A 14,030-nucleotide genomic window follows, 5' to 3' on the forward strand; every position below is an offset into this window, starting at 1 on the left:
GTACTCAAGTACGTATTTACTGAAAAAAATTCACACATAAGTGGACCCATGCAGTTCAAACCTGTGTTGTTCAAGGGTCAACTATAGTTTCTTACTCTTTTCAACTGTGCCTTATATGCTGGTTTAACATATTATTTAATTTTTAAGTTCTATTATGGGATTTTTCATTTCTGATATTCTAATTCATTCTTACTTTAATGTGCCTTGTCATTTTTATAGTCTATTACTCTTTATTTATGTTTTAGAATCCCTCTTTTTTTAAACACCTTTATTGGAGCATAATTGCTTTACAATGGTGTGTTAGTTTAGGCTGTATAACAAAGTGAATCAGCTATACATATACATATATCCCCATATCTCCTCCCTCTTGTGTCTCCCTCCCACCGTCTCTATCCCACTCCTCTAGGTGGTCACAAAGCACCGAGCTGGGGACTTCCCTGGTGGCGCAGTGATTAAGAATCCGCCTGCCAATGCAGGGTACACGGGTTTGAGCTCTGGTCCAGGAGGATCCCACATGCCGCAGAGCAACTAAGCCTGTGTGCCACAACTACTGAAGCCTGCACGCCTAGAGCCCGTGCTCCACAACGAGAGAAGTCACTGCAATGAGAAGCCTGCACACCACAACAAAGAGTAGCCCCCACTCACTGCAGCTAGGGAAAGCCCGCGCACAGCAACGGAGACCCAATGCAGCCAATAAATAAATGAATAAATTTATTTAAAAAAAAAAAAAAAGCACGGAGCTGATCTCCCTGTGCTATGTGGCTGCTTCCCACTAGCTATCTATTTTACATTTGGTTAGAATTCCTCTTTTATTTATTAAATATATTTATCTTATGTATTGGATATTTCTAATAGCTGAAATATCTGTAGATCTGTTTCAGTTGTGATTTCTGCTGACTCTTGCTCATAGTGTTTTGATTTTTTCCCCTTGTATGTTTTGTGATTTTTTTTAAAAAAATGAGTTTGTTAGAATTTTAACTATGATTATTTGATAACTAGGTTGATAATTCCTTCCATGGAGGATTTGTGATTGTTTCTGGCAGGTACTGAAGAGTGTTACAGACCCAAGTCTATTTTAAATTAAAACTCTCAATTTGTAGAGTTTAAGGATCATGAAAATAGTATAAAATAAGGCATCAAATCCAAGTGAATGTAAGCAGGAATTATTCAGGGGGATTTTAACTCCACCCAGAGCTGTATGCCTCTCCAGGATGGTCTCTGATAGGCCCCCTTCACTTTGCAGAACGCAGGGAATTTTCCTCCGTCTCCATTCTTCTCCATGCACAAGTTTCTATGCCAAAAGAAACTGGTGGATGCCCCCAAAGTATTCAGTGATTTCAGCACTCGTTTACCTCACAGAATATACTTGCTTGGTTTCTAGCCCCAGAAAGTTTCCCTTATTTTCTTATAGGTTTATCCATTCATTTTAAAGGATTTTTAAAATACTGAATCTAGTATTTTACATATTTGGTGGATGTCTTGTCTATCATACTGCCAGAAATGGCAGTCTATTTAATACTTCTACAATTGCTTTGTAAAATTTAAATCAGGATATAATAATTACTCCTGTAAATTTTATTTTAGTGTGTTAACTGTAGTCTATAGGTCTGTCAAGGGTACTTATAATCTTGACTGAGTTATTATATTAGCTTACCTTAGAAGTTGTGTATCATCTGCAAATTTTCTTCAACTTTCTCAGCCTTCACCAAAGTCACTGATCAACACAGCTTCTGACAAAAAGAAAAGCTTAAAAATTAATTTAAAAAATCTTTATAGAAATTTCAACGTTTTCCTTATTATCATGTACATAGAATTATAAATTGAATTTCCATCAGAATCATATACAAATGAATCAAATTAAAATAGGAATATCTCCCTACCCCAATTACTTCAAGTGGCAGACTTTTTAAAAATTAGTACTGAACCAAATAAAAATATTTCATCATTAGGGAAAACCAGTATAAATGTGAAGGGGTGACTTAGATGAGGGGAACTCTAGCACCACTGAAATCTCTATCAGCCCTAACCTTCCACAGGAGGAAACCACCTTATCTAAACTAGTATCTTAAAGGCCAATACAAAAAGGTTGTGCAAAGCTTAGAAGAGCTTTAAAGTGTCACGAAGGGAAGCTTTGAAAGGTTTTTTGCTTTTAACAGCATCATGAAAACCCATGCCTGCTAGATTTTTTCTTTTCTGCTTTGCCATAATTTTAGTTCACATCTGTCACTAATTTCAGTCATCAATGGCAACTTTTATAAAATTTCTATCTCCAACATCAGTATGAGGGCGTGTATGTGTGCATGTGTGTATGCTTACATTTTCCCATTAGAAATAAGAGAAAACTTACACTCTCTCCTTTAATACAATGCTCTTGCATGAAGAACGTATAAACCACTGACTTTGGGTCTGCATCTTTATTTATTTTCTGAGCAGCAACTACTGGTTTAAACAGAACATTTAGCTCTGGATGTTCTTTCTTCTCAATATTTGATGTATATCCTGCAATAATGTAGTAGAAAAAAACACAGGCTTTGGAATCACATAGATCTGAGTTTAAATCTCAACATCCCTCTTAGGAAAATAATATCACAAGTCTCAACGGGTAGCTGCACGAGCCAAATTATATAGCATATGTATAGTGCCCAGCACAAAGCCTGCTACATAACCTATACTCTGTTATGCTAGCTGTCCTTCTGTGTAATTTTGTACTTCATTTCCACTTTGCTCAATCTATCAAAGGACTTTCCAGACTAAATTTTCTAAGTCATAGCCCTGATAAACTACTGTGGTTTTGTTCAACAATTAACATTTTGCAACACTTATTTTACCCAACAATAGACATAAAATACTTTAAAAATAGCAATACATGGGCTTCCCTGGTGGTGCAGTGGTTGAGAGTCCCCCTGCCGATGCAGGTGACACGGGTTCGTGCCCGGGTCTGGGAAGATCCCACATGCCGCGGAGCGGCTAGGCCCGTGAGCCATGGCTGCTGACCCTGCGCGTCCGGAGCCTGTGCTCCGCAACGGGAGAGGCCACAACAGTGAGAGGCCCGCGTACCGCAAAAAAAAAAAAAAAAAAAAAAAAAAAAAGCAATACAACAATTATACTACTGAATATACCCCGCTAAGAAGATACAGTTATCCCTTGGTATCCATGGGGGATTGGTTCCAGCTCCATCCCCCCATGGATACCAAAATCCACGGATGCTTAAGTTCCTTATATAAAATGGCATAGGGTTTGCATATATCCTATGCACATTGCACATATACTTTAAATCATTTCTAGATTTAAAGTATATGTACATGATACAATGTACATGATATATAAATAGTTGTACATGATACAATGTACATGATACAATGTACATGATATATAAATAGTTGCCAGTATGGGGTAAATTCAAGTTCTGCTTTTTGGAACTTTCTGGAATTTTTTTCCCTGAATATTCTCGATCCGTGGTTGGTTGACTCTGCAGATGGAGAATCTGAAGATACAGAGGGCCAATGTACAGTCCAAAATCTATGTTCTAAAGTCACTAAAATTGTTGCTTTTCTTGTGTGGCTATGTCACCAAACTTCTATATAGTTATGTAAATTTATTTCCTTTGTAGATTTTTCTTCTCTTTCTACCTTTTTACTTAATTTAATTTTTGAATATGTAAACATACATGATTCTAAGATTGAAACCATGTAAACAAGTTATAATTAGAGAACTCTATCATTGGCACCTTTCCCATTCCTTCCTTCTACATATTTAATAGATTACTCTTCAGTGCCTTTGTTTTTTCCACTTTGTAATATATTCTGCAGATCACCCGATATTGGTACATGGAGACTTTCTACATTCTCTTTATGCCTTCTAGTGAAAAGGGTGACTTGGAAGGGACACCATCAACCTGAAGATTATTCCATTGTTGCATGTACTTTAATCAGTTCCCTATTAATGGGCATTTTGGTTATTTCCAATCTTTCGCTAATACAAGTAATTCTGTTGTGACTAAACTGATACAAATGCCAGTTTATATTTTATGCCAGTGTGTCCTTAGAGCAGATTCCTATGTCTGGGTCAAAAGACACACGCATATGTGATTCTGCCAGATACTACTAAATTCCCTCCTGGGCTTTGTGCTTTTGTATCCCCACCAGAAATGCATCAAAGTGCCTGTTTCCCCACAGTCCATAGAATATTTTATATAACTACAGATTTTGGTGAGAAAGCCTTTAGTGTAGTTGTGGTTTTTAGAATAGGTTTCATTTGTATTTCTCTTTGTATGACTGAAGTTGAACATCTTTTATATGTTTTGTCATCTGCATTTTTTTCCATGAAATCTGTTTTCATATCTTTGGCCTGTTTTTCTACTAGGTTGATGGTAATTTGCCTTGATTTTTGGAGGTTATTTTCATTAAGGAAATGAGCTCTTTGTGCTGTATATTCAAATATTTCTTCCCAGTTTGTCACTTGTCATTTGACTTTGTTCATGGCATTTTTCACCATGTAAATATTTTTTAATATAGTGGAATTTATCATAGTTTTAATTTTCTTCTGAGATTGAGTCATAGTTATAAAATCCTTGGCTTACAATTTCATAGACTTTAAATTTGTTCCATGCCTATTTTGCTTTGTATGTTGCCATTGAGAAGTTTGTCGCTAACCTCTTCTTTCTGCCTGGAAGCCCAGAGGTACTTTTCATTATCTTCAAAGTCCAATAGTTTTATTAGGACATGACTTAGTGTTGACTACTTGGGATCAATTTTCCCAGTACACAAGGAGCATTTTCAATACATAGATTTAAATCTTCTGTTACTTCCAGAATGTTTTCATGGATTTAAGTTTAAATATTGCCTCAGCTACTGTTTTTTTCTTCTTAGGAACTCTAATTTTACATATCATCTATATAAATCATTTTCTCTCTGACTTTTTACCTTTCTTCATTTAATTTTCATTCTTTTGCCTGTCTTCATATTTTTTCTCAATGCCCCTTATATTCTTTCCATTAGGTATCTTGGACTTCAGCTTCATTTTAAAAGATGATTATTTTTTGTCTTCATTTCGTTTCCTGAGTTCAGTAAATTCACCTTCCATTTCTTCCCTTCTTTTTTTGTCTTGGGGTTCTGAATTTGAGGCTTTATCTCTGCAAATGCTTGTTTAAGGGTATTTCAGTTAGGAGTATTTAATTCAGGTAGTTTTCTTTAGCTCTTTAGTTGAGTAAGCTTTGGGGGAGACTTTCCATCAGCTGAAATATTTTGATTCTCATTTTATTTTTTCTACTTATAGTAACCTTATATGGGTGTTGCCTGCCATTTTCTGTTCATTTTGAAGGGTTTCAATTTTCTTAAACTAATTAACAACGGTACATAGACAGGAGTGAGGGATTTGGAAGAAATACTGGATTTTTTTAGTTCAACAGCACCTTCTGTTGGTTTAATAAAGTACAGACTTTTAAAAATCAGTGACTCCTTTTTGGGTGAAAAAGAGTTCATCTATCTTCTACTCTGTTTCACCAAGATCCTTAATTTCTACTACCTCTTCGTTCTCTTTACCACCAAGCCTCCAGGTAAATGGTGACCCTTCCAAGTCATTCTGTTCCCAGAAGCAATACCTTTCTGAGACGGCCTCTTTGATCCTGTGTACTTTCAAGTCCCTTTTGTCTAAGGAGTCTTAAACATTAGTATTTCCCTCCTTAGGGTGGGGTTTTCTCTTTTTGGAGTTATTTTACTTGCATTCTACTGACGCCAGTTCCTGCTTCCTTTTTCTCTGTTCTGAAGTCTCAACCTCACTTGTCACCTCAGCATGGGGTCCAGAGCTGAGTCTGCTGCATTTCAGTTTATCTGCCTACATAACCATAATTTGAAATTACATTAGTTAGGCAAGGGTGGTGGTGATATACTTTGCTCTCCTTACAGATCTGTATGTTTTTTTAAAAAATAAATTTATTTATTTTTGGCTGCATTGGGTCTTCGTTGCTGCGCGCGCTTTCTCTAGTTGCAGCAAGTGGGGGCTACTCTTCGTTGTGGTGTGTGGGCTTCTCACTGCGGTGGCTTCTCTTGTTGTCGAGCACGGGCTCTAGGTGTGCGGGCTTCAGTAGTTGTGGCTCACAGGCTCTAGGGCGTAGGCTCAGTAGTTGTGGCACATGGTCTTAGTTGCTCCTCGGCATGTGGGATCTTCCTGGACCAGGGCTCGAACCCGTGTCCCCAGCATTGGCAGGTGGATTCTTAACCACTGCGCCAGCGGGGAAGCCCTGTATGGTTTTTTAAAAGGATGTATGGAGAGATTTGGATTTAGACAGTTGCCACCATCCAACAGAAAACTTGACCCAGGTTTAATTTTAAAATTTTTAAATTATTTTCTAGTCTTATTACATGTGGTCAAATTTTTGACTTTTTATATTTTGGAACTGATATATTCTTTGTGGTCTAATACATAATAGATTTTTATAACTGTCCTATGTGCATTTGAGAAAACATATTCTCTATTAATGGATTCAGACTTTGATACAAATCTGTAAGATCTACCTTACTGATTATGTATAATAATGACTAATTTTCTTGGTCCACTTAACCTGACATTTTGAGAGAGGTGTGTTAAAGTCTTCTATTATTAGCAGGTTTCTATTCCTTTTTACATCTAGTAGTTTTTACTTTATGAAAACTATTGATGTGTCATTTGGTAAATAGATATTTTAAAAAATCTTCATTGTAAATATAACCGTTAGCTTTATATGGGCTATTTTATAGTATCCTTCATCTTAATGCTTTTTGAACTAAACTCTGCTTGTCTGATACCAAGATGATGAACCTTGCTTTTTTAAAAATTTACATTTTTCTGATATGTTTTCACTCTTCCCTCTATTATTATTTTAAAATCATCCTTCATTTCTTATGAACTCCTTTTATTATTCATACTTTTTACAACTGTATCTTTTGCATACAGCGATCATTAAGTAAGTTGAGCCCATATACATTTATTAATACACCTGATATATTTAGTGTTGTGATAATGATTCATGTTCATTTTGTGTGTGTGTACAGATAAGTACATATAGAAAATAAATACATATAGAAAATGTGTGCATATCATTACATAGTTCTCTTTGCTCTTTTTAGGGTAGGTATTTCTTTTAGTATTTAGGAAAGTTTTTGTTATTGGGGTTAGCTCTATAGTAATATCTTTATACAATACTCTTCATTCCCCTCCCCTCTTTTTAAGATAGTTAGTTCCCTGCGATTAGCAGTAACAAAATTAGTAACTTCCTCTTCTCCCCCATCATCTAGTTTTGATCACTGGTATTACTTTTATTAGCGTTTTATCTTACACATCTAAGTATACATACTTATTTATAGTATGTTTATGTCCATCAGTCAGCTTCAAGTGCTATCCTTTTCCTTACAGCTAATTCCTATGAGGCAAACAACCACTTAATTCTACTTTTCACTTATACTCCCCTTCCCTTTTTCTGTGGGCTATGCTATTTCTGTGGGCTATGCTATTTCTACATCATCAGATTATACAACATTTACATACCATTCTACCACAATTATTCCCATCTTACAATCTTAGTGCTACACAAGATATACTCAGTGCTTACCACCTGACCTCATGTCAAAGATTCTCCAGTCATTTCCTGGTTGTCTGAAATTTGTTCTCTAGTATATTCTTCAAGAAAGATTCATAGGAACAATATTCTTTGAGTTGTTTCATGTTCATATATGCTTGTTAATGGCCTGAATTCTTGAAGTATAATTTGGTGAGATATGGAATATTTATTTCCTGAATATTTAAAAAATGTTGCTTTGTTATTATCTGGCATGAAATGTTGCTGCTAAAAAAATCTAATCCAGGGCTTCCCTGGTGGCGCAGTGGTTAAGAATCTGCCTGCCAATGCAGGGCACACAGGTTTGAGCCCTGGTCCAGGAAGATCCCACATGCCGCGGAGCAACTAAGCCCGTGAGCCACAACTACTGAGTCCATGCGCCGCGTCTACTGAAGCCTGTGCACTTAGAGCCTGTGCTCTGCAACAAGAGAAGCCACCACAATGAGAAGCCCGCACACCGCAACGAAGAGTAGCCCCCGCTCACTGCAACTAGAGAAAGCCCGCGCACAGCAATGAAGACCCAACACAGCCAAAAATAATAAATAAATAAAAATAAATAAATTTTTATATTAAAAAAATCTAATCCAGTCTAATTTTCTTTCCAGGTTTACTTGGTCTTTTTTCCATGGGTGCAGAAAGATTTTTTTTCTTTATTTTTAAAATCCAACAATTCTACAAGAATCCTTCTGTGTTAACTGACTGTTCTGGGTTGAATTCCCCAGATGCACAGTGTGCCTTTCAACGTATATAGACTTAAACCTTCTTTAAAGTTTTCCTGAATTATAGTTCTAATAGTTGTTCTGTTCCACTGCATTGGTTTACAATTTTTTTATCATGGTAAAATAAACAACATAAACAACAATAATAAACAGCATAAAACGTACCATTTTAAACATTTTTAAATATACAATCCAGTGGCATTAAGTATATTCACAATATACTTGTTAATGTTACATAACCATCACCTCTATGCTTTGGTTTAACAAAACCAAATACACTCCTAATACACTTATTTTGGCTTTGTCTTGTCACTTTCTTTTCTTTAAAAAAATATTTATTTATTTATTTGGCTGCGCCAGCTCTTAGTCACAGCACATTGGATCTTCGTGGGATCTTTGTTGTGCCATGCGGGATCTTTAGTTGAGGCATGCAAGATCTAGCTCCCTGACCAGGGATCGAACCCAGGCCCTCTGCATTGGGAGTGTGGAGTCTTAACCACTGGACCACCAGGGAAGTCCCTGTCGTGTCACTTTCTTTTGGCCCCTTTTCAAAAAACTTTATCTGTTTGATTTTCTTCAATTTTCTCTTATCTACTCTTTATTTCTCTTATTGTGCTTTCTATGATGTATATTCACTCTTGTTTTCTTTCTAATTTAATCATCATTAGAAATATCCTTTTTTCTAATTCTTTCTGGAGTTCTGCCAGCTCTCATTTCACATCCTTCTATATAGCTTATTCACCTCATCTCTGAGCTCCTTTTATTTCTGATTTGTGTGGTTCCTTCAAAGGTTTCATCTTTCCCTTAATTTCTCTTTGCTTCATTTTGAAATATTTAATTACCATTTTCATCTGCTCTTTGGCCACTTTTTTTCTGGTGTGTTTTGAGTATATGATGCAATGCTCAATGGCTCATTTGGTTTTTTTTCTTATGATAACTTAGTATGTAATTATCTCATAGTCCCTTTTCCATTATACTTATATGTTATCCTAGACTAAGAGGTTCGTTCCTGTGTCACATTGTATGGACATACTTCGGTTTTTAAAAATCCATTCCCCAGTTGAGATATCTGGGTTGTTTCCAGTTTTTGGTGATTACAAATACAACTGCTATAAATATTTGCAGAGGGGAGACTACAGGTTTTCATTTCACTTTTCATGAGAAAAGCATACAGCAGTTGTGGGGGAAATGCAAATTAAAATCATAATAAGATGTCACTTCATATCTCATTATAATGGCTAAAATTTTTTTTAAAAAACTGATAATTCCAAATGCTGGCAAGAGAGAGAAGCTAATGGAGCTCTCATATCTTGCTGGAAAATTTCAATCTAGGAGTGGGATTGCTAGGTCATATAATAAAGGTATGTTGGATTTTATAAGAAACTGTCAGTCTTCCAAATGGCTATAGTATTTGCATTCCCACCGGCAAGATTTGAGTCCTGTTGCTTTGTATCCTTGCCATCACTTGTGTTCTCTTCTTTTTCTTTTTGTTTTGTTTTTTGCCATTCTAAGAGGTTGTATAGTGGAATCTCACTGCATTTCCTCAATTACTATTCTATACTTTTCTCATGTAACAAAAATAATGATCATTTTTCTCTGTCATTAAATAGCCTGTATCACTAAATACCCTTTGAAAATAATCCTTTTAAAAGGTTGAAATATAGCCTATTGTGATGGGCGTGCCGTAATTTATAAAACCATTCTTCCACCATTGGGTAATTTTTATTTCCAATTTTTCACAAGTATAAAATTACATTGTGATCAAAAAGTTTTGACTCCATCTCCATTTTCACAGAAGCTTCCTAGAAAGGGTCAAAGAGTATACATATTTATGTCTCTGATGCATTCCAACAAATTGCTTTAAGTATTTATTTCTTTAATTACAAGTTAAATACTTTTCATGGAAGCCGTTTGTGCTTGTACTTTTGTCACCATGAGTCCATGTCCTTTGCTCATTTTCTGTCGGGTACTGATGTTTTTATATGTTGATTTGTAAGAAATGAATACACTCGCCAAAAGTATAGACCACACTTTACATGTAAAGCAATATAGGCCTACCTCTGACCTCCCCACTCAATTCTTTATTCTATTTGAAAAATGAAATACACTTCAAATGAACAAACATTTATTGAATATCAACTACATACAAACATGTGTTCATCAGACTCAGGAAGTAGTCTTGCCTTCCAGGGAGTTACTTTGTTTCTCACAAGCTTGTAAGAAGCAAGTACCATTGTATAAAATGCACAATTTGAATACAGCATGATTAGAAGAGATTGTGATTGAATGAAACCTATTTATACTTTAAGAGGAAGTTGAGCTAGGCATTGATTACTTTCAAAAGAAAGTAATTTTGGACAATGTAAATCATTTTTACACACAGAGAAAAGGAAAGTACTAGTCCCTAGGTCTGCAAGTGATAGGCCATGAGCACAATATTTGAGGGTCACAGCAACCCACCTTACTTCTCCCAAATGTAACTGAAGGAACCTAACAGAATCATCAAAAGTTCATGAAATCATAACAGAAATGATGAAATTACTTTATTTTGTAAAGATATTAAAAATAACTTTCTAAAACCCAAGGTTGAAAATAAAATCCAACTCCTACTACCACTTGCAAATATTCTGCCCACTCCCCGCCCCCATACATTTTAGCCTTTAAGTTAAAAGCCTGTGGCATGTAATGGCAGGAAGTGAAGCAGCCATCTTGGTCCACAAGATGGAGCTGTATGAGGATGCCAGAGCAACAGGTTAGAAAGAGCTTGGGCCCCTGACAACTTTTTCAGCTCATACTTTTACACAGGAAAGAAATAAACTTTTAATTTTATTAAAAAAGTATTATTTTAGGGCTTCCCTGGTGGCGCAGTGGTTGAGAGTCCACCTGCCGATGCAGGGGACGCGGGTTCGTGCCCCGGTCCGGGAAGATCCCACATGCCGCGGAGCGGCTGCGCCCGTGAGCCATGGCCGCTGGGCCTGCGCGTCCGGGGACTGTGCTCCGCAACGGGAGAGGCCACAGCAGTGAGAGGCCCGCGAACCGCAAAAAAAAAAAAAAAAAAAAATTATTTTAGACCACAATTATTTTTCAGTTTCTCCATCACAGAAGCCAAACCTGTATCTTAACTAATACAAATTTCAAGTTAAGGAGTATGGGCTTTGTCAATCATACAATGGCATATAAAATGTTGTTAAGAAAAAGAAAAGGAAGGCCTAAATTAGGGCAGTGGCAGTGAGAGCAGAAAATGAAGAAAGCCATTTTGGAGGCTAAAGCTACAGATTATACAATTGGGCAAAAGGAGAGGTAAGAATTTGAAGTTTTACATCTGAGCCACTCAGAAGATGCTTATCCCATTGATCAAGATAGGAAACATGAAAGAGGAAGAGTAGTATATAAATTGAGTAGATCTAATTGTCCAAAAGGCTGTGAGAAATGTGTGTTAAGTGCTTAAGAGAGCAGAACTTGACTTTAGAATTAGGGCTCATTTGCACAAAAATGATGGTTTAAACAGCAGGAACAAATGAGATTTCAAAGGGAGAAGTCACAGTAAAGGCAAAACTTTAGTGTTTCAGTTCCCCTATCCTTTAAAAAAAACAAAATAGGGCTTCCCTGGTGGCGCAGTGGTTCAGAGTCCGCCTGCCGATGCAGGGGACACATGTTCGTGCCCCGGTCCGGGAAGATCCCACATGCCGCGGAGCAGCTGGGCCTATGAGCCATGGCCGCTAAGTCTGAGCGTCCGGAGCCTGTGCTCCGCAACGGGAGAGGCCGCAACAGTGAGAGGCCCGCGTACCGCAAAAAAAATAAAAATATATATATATAATAATTTAAAGTTTACTCCTTTAAGTGAAATATGAATGTCCCATGTGTTTACCTCACAATCATTTTCAGTAGTTAATGTACATTCTCATGATTCAGGCATCCAATCAATTTCATTGATTAGCTGAACACCACAAACTGCAGTAGTCATTTTGATCTTTATATAGGTTTTTTTTGTTTTTCTTTTTTTTTTTTAAATTGAAGTATAGGGACTTCCCTGGTGGTCCAGTGGTAAAGAATCCGTCTTACAATGCAGGGGATGCAGGTTCAATCACTGGTCAGGGAACTAAGATCCCACAGGCTGTGGGGCAACTAAGCCCACGTGCCGCAAACTACAGAGCCCACATGCCCTGGAGCCTGCGTGCTACAACTAGTAAGAAGCCTGCACACTGCAAGGAAAGATCCCGCATACCTCAAAGAAGATCCCGTGTGCCGCAACAAAGACCCAATGCAGCCAAAAATAAATTAAATAAATAAATAATAAATCTTCTTAAAAAATAAAAATGAAGTATAGTTGATTTACAATGTTGGGTTAATTTCTACAGTACCACAAAGTGATTCAGTTATACATGTATACATTTATTATATTCTTTTCCATTATGGTTTATCTCAGGATATTGACTATAGTTCCCTGTGCTATGCAGTAGGATGATCTTTATATAGTTTTAAGTCATTTTTTATTTTTAGTCACATCATTTAATTTATTCCCATAATGGACCTTATTGGTTGAATACCAGAAAAATAATGGTGAAACACACCAAATTAAGGAGGAATATAGAAATATTTCTGAAAATCTCAAAATGTTCCCCCAAAGTGACATTTGTATGGTCAAAATTATTTACAAAGCCCAGCAAGGTATTTCTGGTACTTCAAAAATAAATTTAAAAAGAGGAATGATTATTATATGCAATTTAGTACGAGGGGAAAACCTATCACATTTTAATTTTTTTTTAAATAAAGAGGTGCTTGTATTGTTACTTATATGTGGAATCTAAAAAATAAAACAAATGAACAAATATAACAAAGCAGAAACAGACTCAAAGATACAAAGAACAAACTAGTGGCTACCAAAGGGGAGGGGCGTAGGGGAAGGGGCAAAGTAGGTGAAGGGGATTAAGAGGTACAAGCTACTAGGTATAAAATTAAAAAGTTATAAGAATGTAATATACAGCACAGGGAATATGCAACTGAGTCCCCCTAAAACTGAGTTCCTCTGCTGAGTTTATTATTAACCTCTCTATCCAAAACTTTATTCCATTTCTTGTCCCACACCTTTTCCTCTCAAGTTAGAAGAATATAAAACTAAAGGGAGTACTGAAATCAAACAGGTCCTGGGTGGGGGTCCTCCTGTGTACAAAAGCCCCTCCATTTCCCCCATTTTTTGTTTGTAAAAAATGTCTCTAGTCTTCCAGGCTTTCCCTGAGTTCCAAAGAGCAGGCACAGGCAGTTACTAATTAGGGAAATGAGAGAATGCAGAAACAAAGGAAAAGTGGTTAAACAAAAAAAATAATGGCAGTAATTCGGCAATAAAGCAGAATCCTAGTTCCTCCTCAAGGGATATACATAACAATCTGACAGATATCTTTGTCAGGAACTAAGGCCCCCCACTCACGCAGGTGGAGGACAGTGACTACATTCTCAAGCACTAGACCCCAGACTGGTTGGAACCAGAAGATTGATGATTGAGATTCCTGAAATGTCATCCTGCTACCTCACCACCAAGCAATCAGAAGAAAGTCATGAATCTTGCAGCCCTCACCCCCAAATGTTGCTTTTAAAACTGATCCCCTGAAAACCATCCAGGAGTTTGGGTCTTTTGTGCATGAGCTGCCCATACTCCTTCCTGGGCCCTACAATAAATGGTGTACTTTCCTTCACCATACCCAGTGTCAATAAATAGGCTTTGC

The 14,030-nt window shown here is 36.8% G+C and overlaps 1 protein-coding gene across 7 annotated transcripts in view; it reads right to left on the bottom strand.

The window, feature by feature from the left end:
• Positions 1-14,030, bottom strand: part of CAB39L (calcium binding protein 39 like) — a 110,124-nt gene that overhangs the window by 93,279 nt on the left and 2,815 nt on the right. For 3 of the 7 annotated variants that reach the window (XR_016388701.1, XM_022574813.3, XM_089899578.1), the window contains exons 2-3: positions 2,348-2,499; positions 1,655-1,730 (exon numbers count right to left, since the gene is read on the bottom strand). The gene's annotated coding sequence lies outside the window, so the exon portion shown is untranslated. The remainder of the gene's footprint in view (positions 1-1,654; positions 1,731-2,347; positions 2,500-14,030) is intronic. The other 4 variants (XM_022574816.2, XM_089899581.1, XM_089899579.1 and 1 more) reach the window with 3 other exon arrangements.

The sequence above is a fragment of the Delphinapterus leucas genome, chromosome 18, assembly GCF_059928025.1.
Source record: "Delphinapterus leucas isolate spDelLeu-1000000601 "Yukka" chromosome 18, BTC_Dleu_Yukka2, whole genome shotgun sequence".
Taxonomy (NCBI): domain Eukaryota; kingdom Metazoa; phylum Chordata; class Mammalia; order Artiodactyla; family Monodontidae; genus Delphinapterus; species Delphinapterus leucas.